The sequence below is a fragment of the Lactuca virosa genome, chromosome 7, assembly GCF_052849685.1.
Source record: "Lactuca virosa cultivar CGN04683 chromosome 7, Lactuca_virosa_CGN04683_v6, whole genome shotgun sequence".
NCBI lineage: Eukaryota > Viridiplantae > Streptophyta > Magnoliopsida > Asterales > Asteraceae > Lactuca > Lactuca virosa.
The window spans coordinates 288,236,164-288,258,731 of record NC_136432.1 but is presented as its reverse complement, the minus strand read 5'-3'; the positions used below and the strand labels follow the sequence as shown (position 1 = coordinate 288,258,731).

The 22,568-nt window shown below is 38.2% G+C and overlaps 1 long non-coding RNA gene and 1 pseudogene across 3 annotated transcripts; both read left to right on the top strand.

Annotated features, from left to right (window-relative positions):
- The first annotated feature begins 7,703 nt into the window (after nt 1-7,703).
- LOC145127817 (alpha-1,3-arabinosyltransferase XAT2-like) lies at nt 7,704-9,564 on the top strand (annotated as a pseudogene).
- A 2,486-nt stretch (nt 9,565-12,050) lies between these two features.
- LOC145123346 (uncharacterized) lies at nt 12,051-19,759 on the top strand. Of its 3 annotated transcripts, XR_013715105.1 has the most exons (4): nt 12,051-12,233; nt 13,143-13,207; nt 18,324-18,388; nt 19,719-19,759. It is a non-coding gene; the product is annotated as an uncharacterized LOC145123346 (long non-coding RNA). The 3 variants fall into 3 exon arrangements; XR_013715106.1 differs by lacking the exons at nt 18,324-18,388; nt 19,719-19,759 and adding an exon at nt 14,536-14,631; XR_013715107.1 differs by lacking the exons at nt 12,051-12,233; nt 13,143-13,207 and adding an exon at nt 17,232-17,414 and having other exon boundaries at nt 19,719-19,750.
- The last annotated feature ends 2,809 nt before the right edge of the window (nt 19,760-22,568 follow it).

The window sequence follows — 22,568 nt, the reverse complement described above, 5'->3', positions numbered from 1 at the left end:
ATCCCTTATCTAATGGACAAGTCATTGACAAGGTCAGAGTTCGACAACGGCTTTAAGAGCTACGATTGCCAGTTAGGTTTTGAAGTCACACTCAATAATAGTTTTAGACTTATCCAAGTGGGAGACTGTTGGATTAATGTCTAAGTCCATAACTATATTTGGTATGTACTTGACCCGACCCGGCATGGTCCATTTGGGTTGCACTTCACCGGCACAATTTATATGGATAGTCTTTTGAGAATAGTATATTTATGATTATATTAATATATTATAAGTTCTAATATATTAATATGGAATCATATTATTTAATTAGTATTGATCAAGAATTAATTTAGAATTAATTAAGTGATCAAAAAGAACTAATTAAATATGGACTCTTATATATATGGAATGGGCCAAGTTCATTTAGATTGGGCTAAGCTTTCATGGATGGTCCATGGAGCTTTTAACCCATGGATCCTATGTAAATGAAAGGTCATGGGTATTAGGGTTTACATGGATGTAACCCTAATCCTCCATAATATATAAAGGGGTCCTTGGCTCACAAAATTGGCACAAGTGTGTGAAAATAAGAGTGGGCCGATTTTAGTGTGCATACATATTCTCTCAAGTTCTTCCAAGGTGTTTTGGTGATTTGTGATTCCATTTGAGGCTTCCACACTATTGGGGCTAAGCTCTTAAAGCTTGAAGACATCAAGCTACATCAAAAGGTATGTCATCTAACTAGAACTTTGTAGTATAGGTGCTTCATAATATGCTAGTTAGGATGAAACCTTGGAATAGTTAATATTTGCATGTATAATAGAGAAAACATAGATCCAAGGTTTATAGGGTTGCATGTACACCATAGGAGTGTTAGAATGCTCAAAACCCAACAATTTATACACTTTAGGTTTTGGTCATAATAATTTAGGGAGGTTGGCAGTTTTGGTCCCTAGGCTGTCAGATTTTGGTTACACCGCCTCTAAGCTCTAATGGCTTTATCCCACACATTTTAAACACCGCCTCCACAAACATGTAGCATCTGAATCCTCGAGGTACTTAAATTATTGAATTCTTGCATTTTGGGAGGAGGTCTCACGACGTGAGCCATAGTGGTCACGACGTGAGTGACCATTGACCAATTGACCCGCATTCTTGAATCTCACGACATGAGCATGAGGCCTCACGACATGAGCAAAGATTGGTGACCCAAAACCCTAATTTTCGAGTATTTAATGGAATGAGTGAGCTAGGGTTGCTCATCCTTAGACTCTCTCACTCTCTAGCCTCCTGAAAACTGTAAGTCCCCAAAATGCTTGTGTATCAATCAGATCCGTTTGATGGTGCGGAATCCCAATCAAACGGATGATGCCAGATCAAAAGAAGAGAAGGAGAAGAAAAAGATGATGAATCTATGTATGAATTGATTAGAATGAAGATCCAGATACAAGAGATTCACACACACAAAACTTCTCTCTAGTTTCTCTCTCTAGAACACCTTACCCCCTCTTGTTCATTGTCTACTCCTCACCCCTTACACCTATATTTATAGGGAACATGGGCTGAACACAGTTCACGGTCGTGATCGGGTTTACGGCCGTAAACCCGTTTACGGCCGTAAACACATAAAATATTACATAAAAATACAATTTGCTAGAAAAGTAAAGTATAAACCATATTGTTGAAAGAATAATCTTCATTTCTTGATCCTTCGAATGAGAATTCTTCGATGCTCACGGATGAAGCCTTGGCTCAGAAATCTTCAACACAAACCCCATGAGTTTCATCTTCACCTGAATTCACTTTTCAAGACAAAACAAAACTAAAAGAAAATTTAGCACACAATATTTTTGGATTTTTCATATTTTCTGAAAAAGAAATAAAAACAGAAATAACACTATTTTTGGATTTTTAATAATTTTTTTTATTTTTGTTTGGTTTTTAAAATTTTTAATTCTCCCCTGATATTTAAATTAGAAGAAAACTATGAACAAATTTAACAAAAATAAAAATGATATCTAACTTTAAGAGTGATTTGGGATCAAAGTTTTTAGACAGCCTTTATCCGTTTATCAGTACCTCTCCCTTCATGAATAGATCTGGTCAATCGCCGGTATTATGGTCCACTTAAACACGAGAGATTGTGACAAAATTAGGACATACTATAAGTGACAAGACAATGTGATCCTAAGATCCTAGATGATATTCCTTAAGGACCATTCAGCTGACAACGACCAAAGATATTGTTGTCCACCTAAATTGAGCAGCGAGATCTACAGACAACCTAGTGATTGTTCAATTTTAAATGTACTAGAACATGTTTCCCGCTTCCTGACATACCCCAATAATCAGGAACTTCCAAAGTACTCCTTACTTTAGGTGAGCAGACAATTATTATGAGAGAAGTCAGATTTAGAGTGCATATGTTATACACCCAGGTCGGATCTCTTCCAATCTCGCAGAGGGTGAAACATATGACTAACCAGATTTAGAGGGATTGAGGAGTAGAATGGTGCATATGCTGTGTACCAGGTCGGATGGTTAATCACGCAAAGGAGACAACATATGGCTAACAGACATGAAGAATTGCATAGATAGAAGATGCATAGAAGTAGAGTTGCATATGTTGCAGTCCAGGTCGGATGTATTTCAATCACGCAGAGGAGGCAACATATGACTAACAGAAAGAAAGCAAGAAAATAATTTCCTACAGACCTACTTTATCGGAATTCCCCAGTCGCCCCATCAATACCGGAATTAAGGACAGAATCCGCACATCGAGGAAGAGTCAAACCACAGTTCTAGATACGGATTACTTTAATGTGACCGGTGGATTATCATGTATATCTCTCTGCTCAACCTATCTAAGCGTCGTATTGTCAAGCTAAATGGATCTATCTAGGTCAAGATTTTTCAAGTCTCTAGATTCCTTAAGTTCATTAATGCCTAGTCAAGTCCATTTTAATCTTTCGTGCCTACCAGCGCATCGAACACAGAGCCTAAACAATTCAGATTCAGTCCCTTACACAGATTCAGATTGCCTGTTATCACATGATTATATCACTTCCCAAAACATCATCTACAAACAAAAACTATCAGCAACATAATTTTGATTTTCTGATTTTCAAATGTTTTTGGATTTTTTTTTTAAAAAAATTTTTGTTTTGTTTTTATTTCTCCCCCTAAATTTGTGCATAGGAGAGAAACGAAAGTAAATGCGCAAATTTAAACTATCCTAAAACAAAAATTTGTCTTTGAAGCGAATCAGCATAAGAAAAAAAAACTCAAGATTATAAAGAAGAAAACTCAAACCGTAAGTCACTGATTGAATTTGCATCCAGAAGGTCTGAGAACAGCACGCGTAATCTCAGAACAGATCCAAAAATTCTTCATGTCATTAAGCGCTAACCCCGTTTGTGATCCCTTCCTTTCTTCCCTTCCCGCAAAGCACACATACTCTCAAACAAAGGTCTGAATGTTGTACAGTTGAGAGATGTCCCCTATCATGTGCCTGGAACAACCACTACCAACAAACCGAAGTCTGATGATATGCCTCCATAGCTGCTCCGACACAGAGCGGGATTAGTTGGTCTTTCTAACCCAGTCCATTTTGAAACTGGGTTGACCTTTATCATTAACGCACGGTACTCTCTCCCATGACATGTCCTGCTTATCACAAACAGAAGATGTAGAAATATTAGAATCGTTAGAAGATTTGGGAGAGTGAGCCTTTGGAACCCATTTGTAGTTGGGTTTAACCCATTTCTTTTTCGATCTGATGGGTGGCTCGGTACTTGATTTTGAACTTGATGTCGGCCGTTGAGATGACTTTGACCTAACCGGTCTTTGTTTCGCTGGAGCATATCTTGGATTGGGCTTCTTGGGCGACATTCCCTTCTTGCCCTTGGGATGCGGATTCTTGGCCTTGTGGGTTTGATTCTTGGCCTTCTGCGCGTTCCAGTCACCATGGTCTGAACGTGACCTTGAGGGGTTTCTTTTGAAGTATCTCCCTCTTGGCGCGTTCTGCCAGCCTTGTGCATAGTACGGAACATATGCGCGATTAGGACAATTTCGGGCAATGTGACCAGGTGTTCCACAGTGAAAACATGTCTTTTTCTTCACTGTGAAGTTGTTTCTTCCTGCCCCTGGTGGCGTATCTTTGCCTTGTTTCTTATTGTTCCCACAAGCACAATTGCAGGAGGCACTCTGTTTCACTAGAATTGGTGGTATGTATTTCTCAACAGCAGGTTGATCAGAAGCAGTTGAGTTCGAAGCAACAGATTCAGAGCTCAATGAGATTTTGGTTTGTTCAGTGGTGTTCTCCTTGTTCTCATCTTCTGCTACTTTACCTGCATATGAAGTAGATGTGCTAGAAACAGGAACATCAGTATTTTAAAACAAATAATCAAATATGTCAAAAAAAATTAACTCAACATGATCCGATGCAAAAGCATCAAAGGCATCACAAGATGTATCATCAACTTTAATATCAGAAACAGAAGGTTGTTCATTGGAAACAGAAAACATCAGGTTCAGGCTCAGTTTTGTTATCAGAAACAGATCCTTCAACTTTGTGCTTTGACTGATCTAAGGATTGATCTGCAGGGGAAGTAGAAATGTTAGTACTTTCAACATTAATAAATCCGCCTGAAACGAAACCAGACGGCTTTCCATAAACCATAAATGGTTCGTTGGCAATCTCATCCTTGGATAGGGGTTGATACTGATATGTATGATTATAAGGAGGAGGTACACTATCATATCCTAAGCCCTTTTGTTGGTTTCGTTTGAACTGCATGCAGTGATCAATCATGTTGGCAACTACCTCGCTTGATCCATCAAATTTTCTAAAATCAAAATTTGCAGTTTCAAATTGTCTTTTCAATGTATCAAGCTCGGTAATTAACTCATCATTTTGTCTCTTAACATAATCATAAAGCTCACATTTTTCACTGTATTCTGTCTGAATTCTTTTAAAATCTTTTATTTTTGTCTCTAACTGGGCCTTAAGGGGTTTCGGTCCTTTCCTGAGTTGATATCCTTCATATCTCAGGTCCTCAACTTCTCTTTTTAATAAATCAATTTGTTCCCGAAGAAATTTAATCGTAGTTTCACAAGATTGAGAACATGAAACTTTATTGACTGGAACGTTTGAAGAACTCATTATTTTAAAAAATATGCCCTTTGACTAAAAACTCAAAAGTCAACCTCAAAAGTCAAATTTAAAAAGTCAAACTCAAAAGTCAAACTTAAAAGTCAAACCGAAAAGCTAAATTTGAAAATTTAAAAGTCAAACGAGAAAGTCAAAGTTTAAAGTCAAAGGTCAAACTTTAAAGTCAAAGTCAAAATTTTAAGTAAAAAGTCAAAAATAAAAGTCAAAAATTAAAAATTAAAATTTTTGGTTGAAATTGAAATTTAAAATGAAAAGAAATTGAATTTTGGGCTGAATTTGTCAAAATTGCGAAACTTGGATCCGAAAAGGAGTGTTTTTGAATAAAGAATGTGAAGGAAAGGAACAAAGGTGATGCTAGAGGAGTTGGTTAAGGCACTAAGTTGATGAACTAGAGGTCGCAGGTTCGATCCCCGGCACCTCCGAAATCCGTTTCAATTTTTGAAGTCCGAAGGCGAGGTTGCTGCTTGCGAGGACGAGGCGTGATGCGAGGACGTGCGAGGATCAACTCCGAAGCGAAGACCGACGAAGCGATGCGAGGACCTGGTGCGAACCGGAAACTGCTGCTGACCGAGCCGAATTCCGAGCCGAGGCCGCAAAATCCAGCGACCGTAAACCGCCGACCGTAAACACGTTTACGGCTATAAACTCCGGACCGTAAACCCTTCAAAGACCGTAAACACAGCTTCAGATCGCGAAAAAAACGACGTTTTTCACCATTTTTGCTCCAAAACTCGTACAAAAACTCGTTTTTACGAAAAACGCGAAGAACAAACCCCCCCTAATTTTCAGAGATCTATCCAAAAACGCAGGAATTTTTCAAAAATAAGATCAAATATGTTCCAGATCTGACAAAAATGACTGATACAATCCAAACTCTGATACCAATTGTAAGTCCCCAAAATGCTTGTGTATCAATCAGATCCGTTTGATGGTGCGGAATCCCAATCAAACGGATGATGCCAGATCAAAAGAAGAGAAGGAGAAGAAGAAGATGATGAATCTATGTATGAATTGATTAGAATGAAGATCCAGATACAAGAGATTCACACACACAAAACTTCTCTCTAGTTTCTCTCTCTAGAACACCTTACCCCCTCTTGTTCATTGGCTACTCCTCACCCCTTACACCTATATTTATAGGGAACATGGGCCGAACACAGTTCACGGTCGTGATCGGGTTTACGACCGTAAACACCTACCTAGCCGTAAACACATAAAATATTACATAAAAATACAATTTGCTAGAAAAGTAAAGTATAAACCATATTTTTGACCCAACAAAAACCCTAAATGTGACCTCCTTGAGACCTTTGGCCATTGTTGGTGACCTTGAAGAGCTTATTTGGTGGTTTTTGGTCCTTTGAAGTGGAAGAGGACTCTTGTGGTGCTTCATTTTGGCAATCTAGCTTCTACCTCTTGGTCTTACTGAGCTTTCGGACCTCTGTAAGTCATAAAGCTCCTACCTTTTTGCATCTTGAATGCTAGATCTAGGTTTTGATAGCTTTCTTTGCATGTATGGGTTGTGTAGCATGCATGGGATCCATAAACTTGACAACTTTATGAATCATTGATACATCTTCTGTATATATGAGGCTTTGGATATGAGTTTTGGTGTTGGTTTTAGACTCCAAACATGAATCTTGATCTTATTACCTTTCTTTTGACCTAGTTAGTATCTAAGCCATGCATTGGACATGCATGACTGAAAATCTATGATTTTTATAGTCATTAGGGTCGAGGAAGGTCCTCTGGAAGGTCCCAATGAATATATTAAAGGATTATTATTCATTTAAAAAAATATGTAAATCATCAAAATCAATTATTTTTATTTAAAAAAAAGTGAAGAAAGCTTCCCACATACACCTTGACTTTTGGTGAGGGAAAGAAAAATAAAGAAAATGATGATGTGACAGACAAAAAATTAGAGAAGCTTCCCACACACCTTTGGATCTAAGTGGGGGGCAATGCATCCCACCAAAAGTGGTATGAATGTAGTAATTTAAAAGTACTTTCATTGAAGAAAGTTATTGAAATTCTTAATTATCATAATTTTCCGGTTGATCGCAAACAAAGGAAAAAACCATCATAACGATCATACCCGATCATACCCTTAATATGGCACTCAAAGCTATGATTAAAGGATAAAAAAAATGACCATATTTCCAAAGATTAACACCTATTATGCATCTAGACAGTTTCAAGATTCCAAAAAAAATGTCACAACAAAAGACACTTAAACAAAGTTATTTTATTTAAATGATATTTTTTCTTTATGTGGATGAAACTTTTAATATGAACATGGATAGAACGCAAAGGATGAAAAATGCTATTTTGAGTATTTTCTATAGAATTTTCATGATAGTGTATTATTTGTCAATTACAATTGCATTTATAATAGCTTTTAAATTAAACATAGTTTTTTATTTACAATAGTTCTATACAAAGTAATTCAGTAAGAAAAAAGTTATTGTAGCATTTTCCAGTCAAATATAATTATCTACATAGCACCTGATGAAAAAGTGAGTAATATTTTAAGAGATATATAAAGATGGTGGTTGAAGGATCTAGTAATAGAGTTGTTCTTTTAAGATTTGTGGGTATTTTGGACAATTTAAAGCCCGAAGACGACAAGAATTTGTCATTGCTCTTGGAGAAGAATGTGCACTTGATTAATAGTAGGATCTTCATGTAAGATCTAATATGTAATAGAATTTTTTTCGTTTAAAATTAAAAGCTAAAATCTGTTGAATAAGCTTTTGATTTAAAGAGTTTTTGTTTAATAACTAAAAACTTCTATCGGAGTGCCGAACGATTTTAAGTTTTTTGTAAATGATTATCTTGTAAATCTCATTTTAGGTACACCACACCAAGTCGCCAACCATGTGAAAGTTACGCTCAAATCTCAATATAGTTTTTCTTGATTGATTTGACACCTTTGGGCCTTCAAAATGGGCCTCTAAAGTCTAAAGACACATTTTTTTATTTAGTTAACAAACATTTCAATGACGATAAAATCAACCATGATTGATGCTTGGTACCACGACCATTAAAAAAAGACGCAAATTACAAAAAACAAATCTTGCGACACCGTATTTTTCAGATAGTTAACTTCATTTAATAAATATTGATTATGGAAGCCTTAAATCATGATTAGCAAAATCAGTTAGATGGAGATGGAGCGAGTGTCCAGATCAACTCCATTCATAACCATAACCTGCTGCTGCTTACTGCTAAACCCTCTTACATATGCTGCCTTTTTAGCAGTATACAAAACACCATCCCAACAATGTAAGTAAGTAGAATTACACTTCTCCCCAAATCAAGCTATATTCTCGTCTATGTCATTTTAATGGTGTAAAGGTTGCAGGGACAGGGACAGGGACAGGGACGCCATGGTTTTCAAAATCTCCAGAAAACAGAGGACAAGATGATTCTCTAAAGTTTCTTTTGGAGAGACTTGTTACAGGTAATCCTTCCCTTCCCTTCACCTTTTCTTTTCTCTTCTTCATTCAACAATCAACTCGGATTTGTCTGGGTTTGCAGGGGGCGATCGAGCGAGTGGCTTTGCGTGTGATGTTGCACCTCATTTAGTTGTTTGCGTGTCAAATCAGCAAGTTAAAATTGAAACTATGAATTTGAAAGTTCATGTTCCGATTTCATCCTATAATCAAACCGAGACCATGGTCCAACCGTATGCAAGGCAAGAAGATAAAGCTCTTATGAAATGGATAACACCTGTTCATGTACTTTTACAGAAGATGAAAACTACAACACCTGTAAATTGTAATTATACCCACAACGTCCCTATTATCGTATTCTCATCTGGCCTAAATGTAAATCTATTCCATGAAATCAGCGAAATCGTGATCCCACTTTTCATCACAGCTCGCCATTTTGGATCTAGTGTACATTTAATGGTTACCGATTACCAACCTTGGTTTGCCCAAAAATATAGCCGTATTCTCACGCGATTGTCTCGTTATCAAGTTATAGATACCACTTCGAATGCAAGTGATCACTGTTTTCCAGGAGCAGTGGTTGGGCTGAAATATCATGGGAATCTCTCTTTGAATCCTGATTCCATTCCAGGAGGCCACACCATGCTAGAATTCAAGGAGTTTCTCAGAGAAACATATAGTCTGAAGATCAAAAACGCAAAAGAGATAGACAAGCCGACCTTGCTCCTCGTTTCCAGAAAGAAGTCAAGACCGTTTGAAAATGAAGATGAGATGGTTGGAATGATGGAATAGATTGGGTTCCAAGTGGTGGTTATCACAAAGACGAAAGAGATGATGGATTTGGATGAGTTTTCGAAGGTGGTGAATTCCTGCAATGTTATGGTTGGTGCACATGGTGCCGGCCTAACAAACATGGTTTTCTTACCTCAAGGGGTGGTGTTTGTCCTGTAATGCTCTGTTCCGCCTTGACTCATAGTCTGAGGCGGTGGCTCGAAGGTCGGTCATTATAAGTATTATGGCTCTTGGGAAGATAATATCTAGCCCGTTTTGGGTGCGGGTGATGTATTAGAAGTGATTCGTGTGTTCGGTTCGTGTTTTGGAGCCTAGGGGTATTTTGGTAAAGTGGCAGTTCGGGTTTTTGTGGAAAACGGATTTTTTCGGAAGGTCTTAAGAAAGTTTGAGTTGTTAGAAGTGTAGGGCTTCTTGTCACCTTTCCGTGGATATAAGGATCGTCGGAATCGGGCTTATAACGAAGAAGTTATGGCCTTCGGAAGTTTTGTGGTTTTCAGGCTTAGCCGAGTACACGGGGCGTACTCAAAGTGTACGCGGGGCGTACTAGCAAAGAGGGTAGTACGCTGGGCATACCCTGGAGTACGTTGGGCGTACTGACCAGGAGGATCGCGAATGTTCCCCGGAGTACGCTGGGCGTACTCCAGTCAGATCAGAACCTATTTTAGGGTCTTGGACCCTATTTAAACTCCTTATCTCATAACCTAACCCTAATATCTTCAGCCTCCACCCCTCTAAACCCTAGAAATCGTCATATATCATCCATGGTGGCATTTTGAGCTTATGGAGTCCATTTTTGAGGTGTTTGACCCATTTTCAAGAAGATGAAGTTTGATGCAAAGATGGGAATCAAGGAGGAGCTTATGGATCTGGCTTTTAGGACTCATTCTCAGCTTGATGAAGGTATAAAGCTTTGAACTTGACCATTGAACGCTTAGATCTATTATGTTGAGTTTTTGGATCTTTTTGGTCCCACGAATGGACCTTTATGGTCCCAAATCCGTTTTTAGGCTTGGGGTTGCCACCCTTGATGCTATTTGAGTCCCTAAGGCAGAAAGTTGCCATCTTGATGGTCTTAATGGGTTCATGCTTGAGTTAGGGTCACTTTTATGGAAGTAGAATGCATTTTTGGAGTTTGGGTTTGTTTGGGGCATGCAAAGTCACCAAGTCAGTGACTTTATGGGTTTAGACGTGAAGTATAGCTCAGATCTGTGATTTGGACTTGTTGGATCAAGTATTAAGCACTTAATGGATGTTGTGCATGAGCTGTTTGTACGTTGGGTGTACTATGTAGTACGCTACGGGTACCGACCATTGGTTCAGTACGCTAAGCATACAGAAGAGGTACGCTGGGCGTACGCTCTTAGGAGGACTTGGGCCTTAGTGAACTTCGGACCTTTGGGCCTTAATAGTTTTGGGCCTGGGCTTGCGGTTTGTTGGATCTGAATGTATCTTGGGCCAATATTGGAACAATTGGGCCTATTGGGCCTTGTGGCCCAATATATAAATGGACTTCACATTTGTGGGCCTCGGTTTGGGCCAATTCTTGGAATAGGTTGTTGTGGGCCTTCGTGGGCCAATTGGGTCAGGATTATTGACTAAGGAGAATATTGAGCATTAGTATAAGGTCCATTAGAAAGGTCCGCGCCCAATTTGGAAAATTGGGCCATTGATGGTTTTAGGGACATTATAATGTTGGGCTTTTGTTTTGGGTTTGGACCTTAGTTTTGGATCATATTGGGCCAGGGGTAAAATGGTCATTTTACCCCATGCATGGATTAAGGATTATGGTATGGGACCCAATTGCTAATTGGGTATATTGATTGGTAGTGACAGCTCGGGTAGCTGGCAGGGCAGCGGCTAAGGAATTCAGGCGGGAAGCTTCTGCAGTGCAAGGTGAGTCTTCTCACCATACTCATGGGTCTAAGGCGCCAAGGTCGGCCCATTATGTGATTGTGGTATATGTGTTAGTCATTCTGTGATTTGATATGCTATGTAATTGTGTGTTATTGCATGGAAGACCCCGGGGGGAGCCCGTGGCATTGGATGTAAGATCATGTGGGGTAGCCCATGACATTCCTAGGTAAAGACCATGTGGGGTAGCCCATGGCACAATGGTGTAAGACCCTGGGGGAGCCGACGACATCCTTACATGTAACGACCCGAAAATCCGTCTGTTAACGAAGTTAGTTTTTCGTTACTCGAATATTAGTTGTTTCAACTTTAAGATTGTAAAATGATGTAAATTAAATAAAAAGGTCATTAATTAATAAGTAAAAGATTAGCTAATAATTAAAAGGTATAAAAGTTAATTAATTAAATTGTGGGTATAGTTAGGATAGATAAAATCCTTTTAATATAACAAATAAAGTCAAGGGGGGTGAATCGTTATTCTTGAAAGTGGAGGAATTGGTGTTTTTACGTTTGGGGTTCAAAGAGTAATTATAAGAAAATTATAGGGATCAAAGATGTAAATGCAATTATAAATCCAATCAAAATCAATTAAACGAATGTAATTGATTTCATTGAATGCGCAATTCGTCCGTTTCTTTCTTGGGGTTAAGCCTTTATGTTCATTAATTAGGGTAACGTTAAGAAAAACAAATCGTGCGTTCTTTTCCCTTCTCCATATATGAACACATAAAAAAACCGAACCTCCTTTGTGTGTTTGTGCGACATCGACAGCAAGAAGAAGAAGAAAAAAAAACAAATCGAACAAATTGTGGAGGAAGGAAGGATTGGTGAGCAAAGGGGAAGGAGGGAGGAAGAAGAGGTCTTGTTTGATCGATCCTAGAGGGGAGGAAGAGGGCTGTGTTTTTGGCCAAGAATTGGTAAAAATCATATTCTAATCTCTTTGTGGTGTTAATTTATCAATTCCTTGTTAATTGATAATTGTTGTGGTCAATTCTTTTTCTAATTGGTGGTTTCAATCTCATCTTCTTCTTCCTAGAAACCTTGAAGGTTCATATGGTTCAATTTCACTTTTATTGGGTGTGTATGATGGCTCAATTGCTGTCAAAATTTCTTGTGAACACCTTCATTAAGTTTATTGCTCAAGTTTATGTTTTGATCAAAGTTTTGGAGTCACAATTCTTCTTGTTGATTTCTAAAACTTATGTTAAATTCCACCATGAATCAAATGGATATGTTTCTGTGATTAAATCATGCTATTTCTGTTAAGAAGTTAATTTTTACCCTTATAGGTGTTTTTAGTGATGGCTTAATGTGTTAAGTGGTCAAAAAGCCTTGAAACCCAAAGCTGGAAAATTCAGCAAGAATTACCAATCTATCCCTGTGTTGGAAAAATTATAGAAAAATAATCAGGAATTGAATTAATGATCTGTAAACTCTCAAAGTTTCCATTTTGAGTCTAGTTTATCCATGAATTTTTCCAGAACCTGTTGTTGCTTCTAACTTAGGTGAAAATCGCCTTTTTCACCAGATGGTCAGAATTTAGCTGCATTGATAGGCAGATTTGTAAAAATCATATAAAATTGTAGAAAAATCGTTTGGACCTTTAAAAGTACATTCTGAAAAGCTAAAAGTCTTAACTTCTGTAATATGAAATAAAACCGAAATTTATACAGGTTCTAAGTTTGCTAAACTAGCTCTAAACAGGTGGCTGTTTTGGGTTCAAAACTGGGAATTTTACTTGCTAGTTGATTTATGTGTTTGGCTTATAAACTTGTCATCTTTGGCATTGTAGAACTCCAATAACCTTGTTATTTGAAATGTAATAGGGGCAAGGGTGATACTTCAACCAATACAATATTTGAAGTGTGAGTTGGTCATATTTTTGGCAAAGGTGAGTCAACTTGTGGTTTTAAAAGTACATTGGTAGGAGTATCCCATATCTTAGATGGATTGGGATGAACCTAGTTATCTAGGATGCATGTGCCCTTTTGATGATTGGTTGTTATGCAAATATTGTTGAAATGTTTTATGTGTAATGATATCTAGGGTGTTGCATGCTAGACTCTTCCTTGTTTGGTGTGAGATTTGAGTTAGGGTCATGCTAGATTGAGTGAAGTGAATGAACATTATGTGATGTGAGCATGTTAATTGTTGTTTGAGAATATTTGTTTAAAATGTTTTAGGACAAGCATGCTAGTGTTTTATAAACTTCATTGGTGTATTGTGTATGGAAATAGTGTGTGATGTAAAATGTAATAACTTCACGAAATTACATGTTTGCATGAAAATAACCCTTAAAGAGGTAATATGTTAATAAAAGAATATTCATAATAATTACATGGTTACTTGAAAGGGTAAAGTGTAACTCCTTAATTAATTAATCATTGTTAAATTAAAAAGGGGAACACACTAGCGGGGCGAAGGGTAGAAACCTAGACATAGGTAAATACCCAATCCGGATATTATGATGGCCGAGTGGGTTGAAAGATACCTATAGGAAAAAGCGCTTAAGCCAACTTTGACGCCGACTGGTTTTTCTAGACAACCACTCGGGACATGGTCTTGGTAGACCTTGGTATACCGGGACTGGAGTGATGGTGGTCAAGCGGTGGGACCAGCGCAAACATCACGTGGGATTTAGGAGGTGTATCTGTTGGTATTGGCACCGCTCGTACCAATCCTGAACGACAACGCATGTATACGTATGTGCACCGTCGGAGTAGCGAACGCAGCGCGCCGGGGGCAATGATTACGGGTGAGAGTCGCGCCTCACTTAGTGCATTGGGTCGTGCCGGTCACGTTAGTAGCGAACGGGGTCTAGCTTTGGGGAGGTTTTTGCGGTGAATAAATAGACCCTAACTAGGAGGTAATACTTTAATAATTACAGCGATGAGCGGTGAGTGATTATTAATGTAAAGCGGAGAAACAAAATATTATATATTAATATTTAAGCGGTGAGATTAAATTAGTTACAACGGCGTTGAGGAGAGTAACTAATAAAACAAGCTCTAACTGAAGAACTAAAATAAATTGAGCTAAACATGTATTTGTTATGTGGTGTGATGTTGTATGTCTTGCTAGTGAGTCATTGACTGTGTATGGATGTTTTGTGTGAATCCATCTATGATATGAGTGTTCTCTTAACACTGTACTATATTGACTCATTTAGCTTATGCTAACACTTGTTCTTTTCTTGTTGGTTTCTGTGGAATGGAACAGGTAGCTTGACATGATGCCTTGGTGAGGATGGGAATCTTTGGGTAGTATAATTTAGTATCTTTAGTTATGATACCATTTGGACATGTTGGGTTTTCATCATCATGTTTTTGTGAACTTTATATTATGATGAGTTTATTTTGACATGAAAGTAACATTGGTGATGTTTCTGAAACAATCATAATAAGTCTTCCGCAACGTATTCTGTTAAATAAGTGTTTCAAAAAAAAATTGGATGAAAAATCACGATGTTACAAGTTGGTATCAGAGCCATGCTGTGAGTGAACTGAATACAGAGGCCGGTGTTCAGACTCACAGTGTAGACTGGCTCAGTTAAGTGCTATAGGATTCTTAATGGGGGAAGGTGTGTGCTGAGAGTTATTTGTTATTTGTTATTTTACTTTAGGACTCTTATTACTTTCCATTATGAGAGTATCCTCTCTCCTCTCTTGTGGATACTGTAATTGTTGACATTGCTCGACGTTAGGGGAACTGCTCATGACCTACAAGCTTAGTGATCCCAGAGTATTCATAGTTCGGATGGTGTTGCACGTATCGAGGAAATGGAAGATCATGTTGGAGTGATGATTTGGCTACACATATTTGACAAGCCTTGCAAGTTGTTTATTTATCGTTGGTTGATGGCATACCATGAAGAGAAGTTTTATCGAAGTCTATGGATTCTAGTAGGTTATGGAACCTCAGGAGCGGAATAGGTGTGCCAATATTTAACTTAAACTAGCGAGATAAGTTACTTTGTGGTAATACTAGAAGCAAATATATATATAGGTGTGAACGTTAGTATTGGGCCCGTACTATCATAAGCACATGATATATACATGATATATATTTGGGACTGGAGGAACCACGAAGAAACCCGAGGACCTGGTTTCCAGTACTCAGAGTTAGGAGGTAGACCTTTTTATGTCATTGATTTCTTTTGTGCTCGTTTTAATGTACCTCAGTGTCTGTTGGTTGCGACGTTAGATAATAATGTGGCTATGGGAGATCTAGTCTCGGTGTAGGAAGATGTTGGTTGCACGTGGAATCTTTGTAGATGACCATATTTCTCCTTAAAAACGACTCCCTTTTGGAATCTAATCATTCGATATTGTCGTTAGTATGGTTTCACTTTCCACCAACCAGACCAAAATTCTTTGTGTTGAAAAGCGTGTGCGTATTCTACTTATCGAGGAAAGATATGTCTATGGGGATAAAGTTCTAATCTAGATTCTATTCCTAAAACGTATGAGATGAAGGCATGTAACTGCCTAATGAGGTGATGTAAGGTCTTCTTCACTCGTACGATTGAGAGTTCAAGGAAGACGATGAGTCTCTTCGATATGGAGCTTACTAGGGAATATGGTGAAGTTTCTCCCTGATTAATGGTCGAGTGTATAAACACCACGTCAGATAGAGCTCTAGTTTTACCTTATTTATGGTGTGGCTCCAAAGCCAAAGCGCCTTTATAATTGGTTCATTCGGTAATTAAAGAAATGGTGACGTAGCTTCATGAGTTGTTTGAGTGTGGATTATTCGACCAAGTTCCTCGTCTTGGGGAGTGTTGGTTCAATTCGTTAAAAAAAAGACGCTACATGCTGAAGGGTATCAATTACCTAAGATTGGATAGGATCCAGAGGAAAGTATTAAGTATCTACATCCTATTCTGGTTTAGGGTGTAATCATGCAACGAGGGAAGGTGATGGTGTTAGGTTTGCAGGAAGGGAACTGTAGGGTTCCTTCCCATCATTTGTGTTGTGGTGAGCAAGTGACTAGTGAGGATGTGCAAGGTTTCCCTCGGATCATGCGATAGAGGGATCAAGGTAATTAGTGGTTATCTTTTATGGATGTGGTCAAGGAATTTCAACTATAGAGCATCGAAGTGTGACCCTGAAAGACTCCCATTGGATGAGAATTATTTATTACGACAATTGAGGCAAGTTAAGAGTCAGATGTCTTGTTGATGGGAAATTTGTGATTCGATGAGTCGATACACGTGACGTAAGAGCTGGAAGATGCCTTAGAGAGAGAAAGATCAAGCAAGAATGAATGAACTGATTCAAGCTCATCAAAGTCTAATGAAAGGGTGGGTACGAGTCAGAAGTGACCTAGGTAGTTGATAAAGGCGTGACGATTTGTTACTCTATGTTGTTCATAACGGTATTTGATTTCGAGGACGGAATCATTTTAAGGAGGGAAGAATTGTAACGACCCCAAAATCCGTCCGTTAACGAAGTTAGTTTTTCGTTAGTCGAATATTAGTTGTTTCAACTTTAAGATTGTAAATTGATGTAAATTAAATAAAAAGGTCGTTAATTAATAAGTAAAAGATTAGCTAATAATTAAAAGGTATAAAAGTTAATTAATTAAATTGTGGGTATAGTTAGGATAGATAAAATCCTTTTAATATAACAAATAAAGTCAAGGGGGGTGAATCGTTATTCTTGAAAGTGGAGGAATTGGTGTTTTTACGTTTGGGGTTCAAAGAGTAATTATAAGAAAATTATAGGGATCAAAGATGTAAATGCAATTATAAATCCAATCAAAATCAATTAAACGAATGTAATTGATTTCATTGAATGCGCAATTCGTCCGTTTCTTTCTTGGGGTTAAGCCTTTATGTTCATTAATTAGGGTAACGTTAAGAAAAACAAATCATGCGTTCTTTTCCCTTCTCCATATATGAACACATAAAAAAAACCGAACCTCCTTTGTGTGTTTGTGCGACATCGACAGCAAGAAGAAGAAGAAAAAAAAACAAATCGAACAAATTGTGGAGGAAGGAAGGATTGGTGAGCAAAGGGGAAGGAGGGAGGAAGAAGAGGTCTTGTTTGATCGATCCTAGAGGGGAGGAAGAGGGCTGTGTTTTTGGCCAAGAATTGGTAAAAATCATATTCTAATCTCTTTGTGGTGTTAATTTATCAATTCCTTGTTAATTGATAATTGTTGTGGTCAATTCTTTTTCTAATTGGTGGTTTCAATCTCATCTTCTTCTTCCTAGAAACCTTGAAGGTTCATATGGTTCAATTTCACTTTTATTGGGTGTTTATGATGGCTCAATTGCTGTCAAAATTTCTTGTGAACACCTTCATTAAGTTTATTGCTCAAGTTTATGTTTTGATCAAAGTTTTGGAGTCACAATTCTTCTTGTTGATTTCTAAAACTTATGTTAAATTCCACCATGAATCAAATGGATATGTTTCTGTGATTAAATCATGCTATTTCTGTTAAGAAGTTAATTTTTACCCTTATAGGTGTTTTTAGTGATGGCTTAATGTGTTAAGTGGTCAAAAAGCCTTGAAACCCAAAGCTAGAAAATTCAGCAAGAATTACCAATCTATCCCTGTGTTGGAAAAATTATAGAAAAATAATCAGGAATCGAATTAATGATCTGTAAACTCTCAAAGTTTCCATTTTGAGTCTAGTTTATCCATGAATTTTTCCAGAACCTGTTGTTGCTTCTAACTTAGGTGAAAATCGCCTTTTTCACCAGCTGGTCATAATTTAGCTGCATTGATAGGCAGATTTGTAAAAATCATATAAAATTATAGAAAAATCTTTTGGACCTTCAAAAGTACATTCTGAAAAGCTAAAAGTCTTAACTTCTGTAATATGAAATAAAAATGAAAGTTATACAGGTTCTAAGTTTGCTAAACTAGCTCTAAACAGGTGGCTGTTTTGGGTTCAAAACTGGGAATTTTACTTGCTAGTTGATTTATGTGTTTGGCTTATAAACTTGTCATCTTTGGCATTGTAGAACTCCAATAACCTTGTTATTTGAAATGTAATAGGGGCAAGGGTGATACTTCAACCAATACAATATTTGAAGTGTGAGTTGGTCATATTTTTGGCAAAGGTGAGTCAACTTGTGGTTTTAAAAGTACATTGTTAGGAGTATCCCATATCTTAGATGGATTGGGATGAACCTAGTTATCTAGGATGCATGTGCCCTTTTGATGATTGGTTGTTATGCAAATATTGTTGAAATGTTTTATGTGTAATGATATCTAGGGTGTTGCATGCTAGACTCTTCCTTGTTTGGTGTGAGATTTGAGTTAGGGTCATGCTAGATTGAGTGAAGTGAATGAACATTATGTGATGTGAGCATGTTAATTGTTGTTTGAGAATATTTGTTTAAAATGTTTTAGGACAAGCATGCTAGTGTTGTATCAACTTCATTGGTGTATTGTGTATGGAAATAGTGTGTGATGTAAAATGTAATAACTTCACGAAATTACATGTTTGCATGAAAATAACCCTTAAAGAGGTAATATGTTAATAAAAGAATATTCATAATAATTACATGGTTACTTGAAAGGGTAAAGTGTAACTCCTTAATTAATTAATCATTGTTAAATTAAAAAGGGGAACACACTAGCGGGGCGAAGGGTAGAAACCTAGACATAGGTAAATACCCAATCCGGATATTATGATGGCCTAGTGGGTTGAAAGATACCTATAGGAAAAAGCGCTTAAGCCAACTTTGACGCCGACTGGTTTTTCTAGACAACCACTCGGGACATGGTCTTGGTACACCTTGGTATACCGGGACTGGAGTGATGTTGGTTAAGCGGTGGGACCAGCGCAAACATCACGTGGGATTTAGGAGGTGTATCTGTTGGTATTGGCACCGCTCGTACCAATCCTGAACGACAACGCATGTATACGTATGTGCACCGTCGGAGTAGCGAACGCAGCACGCCGGGGGCAATGATTACGGGTGAGAGTTGCGCCTCACTTAGTGCATTGGGTCGTGCCGGTCACGTTAGTAGCGAACGGGGTCTAGCTTTGGGGAGGTTTTTGCGGTGAATAAATAGACCCTAACTAGGAGGTAATACTTTAATAATTACAGCGATGAGCGGTGAGTGATTATTAATGTAAAGCGGAGAAACAAAATATTATATATTAATATTTAAGCGGTGAGATTAAATTAGTTACAACGGCGTTGAGGAGAGTAACTAATAAAACAAGCTCTAACTGAAGAACTAAAATAAATTGAGCTAAACATGTGTTTGTTATGTGGTGTGATGTTGTATGTCTTGCTAGTGAGTTATTGACTGTGTGTGGATGTTTTGTGTGAATCCATCTATGATATGAGTGTTCTCTTAACACTGTACTATATTGACTCATTTAGCTTATGCTAACACTTGTTCTTTTTGCTTGTTGGTTTCTGTGGAATGGAACAGGTAGCTTGACATGATGCCTTGGTGAGGATGGGAATCTTTGGGTAGTATAATTTAGTATCTTTAGTTATGATACCATTTGGACATGTTGGGTTTTCATCACATGTTTTTGTGAACTTTATATTATGATGAGTTTATTTTGACATGAAAGTAACATTGGTGATGTTTCTGAAACAATCATAATAAGTCTTCCGCAACGTATTCTGTTAAATAAGTGTTTCAAAAAAAAATTTGGATGAAAAATCACGATGTTACATTACAAGTTTATTTGTATTATGTGTAGATATTTCTGTGATATATGATATGTTTATGTGATATGTGTTATGCTAGTTGTCTTTGTGATACTTGCATGGAAGACCCCGGGGGAGCCCGTGGCAATTAGATATAAGACCATGTGGGGTAGCCCATGGCATTCTCAGGTTAAGACCATGTGGGGTAGCCCATGACACAATGGTGTAAGACCCTGGGGGGAGCCCACGGCATCCTTACAGGTTTTTGTATGCATGACTTATGTGTTATATGTAGCTTTTATAGCTAGCAGGAAATGTGATACAGGTAGCTTTTATAGCAACATGATATGTGATTTGTGGTTTGTGTGTATGGTATGCTCTGGGAAACTCACTAAGCTTCGTGCTTACAGGTTTTGTTTATGGTTTCAGGTATCATCGTTTTGGAAAGGAAGGGCTCAGATTGATCGCAGTGCACACACCTATGATTTCCGCAATGAATGATTTTGGGATGAACTCTGATAAATGTTTTACTTAATGATGATTTGAATTTTTTAGAATAAATGGTATCAATGTTTTAGCTATACTAAAAATGAATTTTTTACCCTTGATTTTTGGGTCGTTACAAGTTGGTATCAGAGCCTTGGTTTGAGGGATTCAGGGATACCTTCGGGTGTGTCTGGACTCAAGCTGAGGATCTGTAAAGCTTTCAAAAATTTTCAAAAGAAAATGTTTCAAGGAAAAGGTTTTCTAAGACAAGAAAGGGTGTGGTGCATGCAATCAATCGAGCTCAAGTAAGTTTCCCCAGAATACCCACATTTGTTATATGTTATGATTTGATTATGAATCTGCTAATCGCATGCTAGTTAGGGCTAGGGGAGATGCCTTTATATGTTGTATGAGCTGGTAGACTTGCATGCTAGTGCTGAGTAGTCAGCGATAGGTTGGTCTGATGTGTGGTGCGTGTAGCCATGAGGATATTGGATGTCATACTGGAATGAGAATGATAATTGTCATTTGTAACTGCAATGTGTATGTTTTGAAAATTATATACGGTTAGGATCTTATAGCCTTAGAATAGCTGATTTGACCTTATTTTCTGTGGACTTAGGATAGAGTCTATTATTCGACAGTCTATTAGATCATGTTCTGTGTATAATTTGCATGCATAAGGCAGCCGACAGTGAGGATGGATGAATATGGACAGCGCAAGTCGCAACATGTGGGTGGAATGTTCTATGATAGTTCTTTGGATCGGAGTGCTACTGCACGAATGCTGCTTGCTTTGTGCTCTGTGGAACTCTTGGGTGATGGGAGTCAGCTACTAAGTGGATATGACGATATCCAGGAGGTGGATGCGAGACCCTGAATGATATGGATCTCATAGTCGAGGAAGGAAGATTGAATAGGAGTACCTCATGAGAGAGGTTCAGGTTAGGCGAATTTATTGGAGGGTCTCGAGCGGAGACCCAAGAGTTTGGATCAGCATTTGAGAGGCCAGCAGGGTCGAATCCAGTGCAACGCTTGCAGAAACTGCGCGATGAAGTTTCGTTCCAAGGTTTTGGACTGTCATTGTGATCGGAAGGAGGTACTACATTATGTTCTTAGGGTGGTCGGGGTACCACAGGAGGAGGTGGTCAGGAACCCTTCAGATGTTCGTGGATATGCTATCTTCGGCCATTTCCGGTGGATACCGGGTATTTGTAACGCTTGGGGAATTGTGATGAGTTGGATCTCAGGTTGGGTTTCTGCTATTGTCTGGGATAGCAAGGGTTGTCAGATGCCATTCGGCATGTCAAGGAATCTTTGAGAGATCTTCGGGCGGATGTATCTTGTGAAGCGAATTCCGTGTGTACCGTGATTGCTCTGAGTCGTTATCGGAATCTGTTCAGTGATCTAGGTTGCTACAGGTGTAGCAGGTTTGGCCACGTCATCAGGGATTGGCCATAGGGAGCAAGCCGTTACTTTTTCGTTGTGTGGACGACAAGGAGGTTGACTGTCTGGCGATCAGGGAGGAGCAGTGAGTGTACCTGCTCCAGCCATTCTCGGGGTTGGTTCAAGGGATTGAACGAGGGGGTATGGCTAGTTTTCAGTAGCCTTAGTATTTATGTTTTCGGAGGAGCCATCGGGATTGTCGGGGAAAGAGAAAGTTGTCGCTGAGGTTTTGGTTGGACTATCCGTTCGTTGGACTCCGAGATCTGAGCATGATGTCGCTTTTAAGCGTTGAAGTCATTAATGTAGTTGGGATACAAGAAGTGTTAGCTGGTGATATGTGTATTTTTATACATATTTTTATACATTATATTTTAGTATTTTAGCCTTTATTATTCTTATTTAGAACTAAAAGGTACTTATAATGATTTGAATTATGATTTACAGCTATTAGTTGTCAATAGAGCGGAAAAGAAAAGACTGGAGCGGAAATCGGGCTTAGAAGCTAAAAGAAAGAAAATATGCTGAAGACTGCTATTACGCGCAGCGTAATATAAGTTACGCCAAGAGTAATGCTGAAAAGAGGACTACGCCCAGCGTAGTTAAAGTTACGCCCAACGTACTGGGCTTGGTATCCGGACTTCCTAATCACGATGGATTCTTACTATGCCCAACGTAAACCGACTTACGCCCA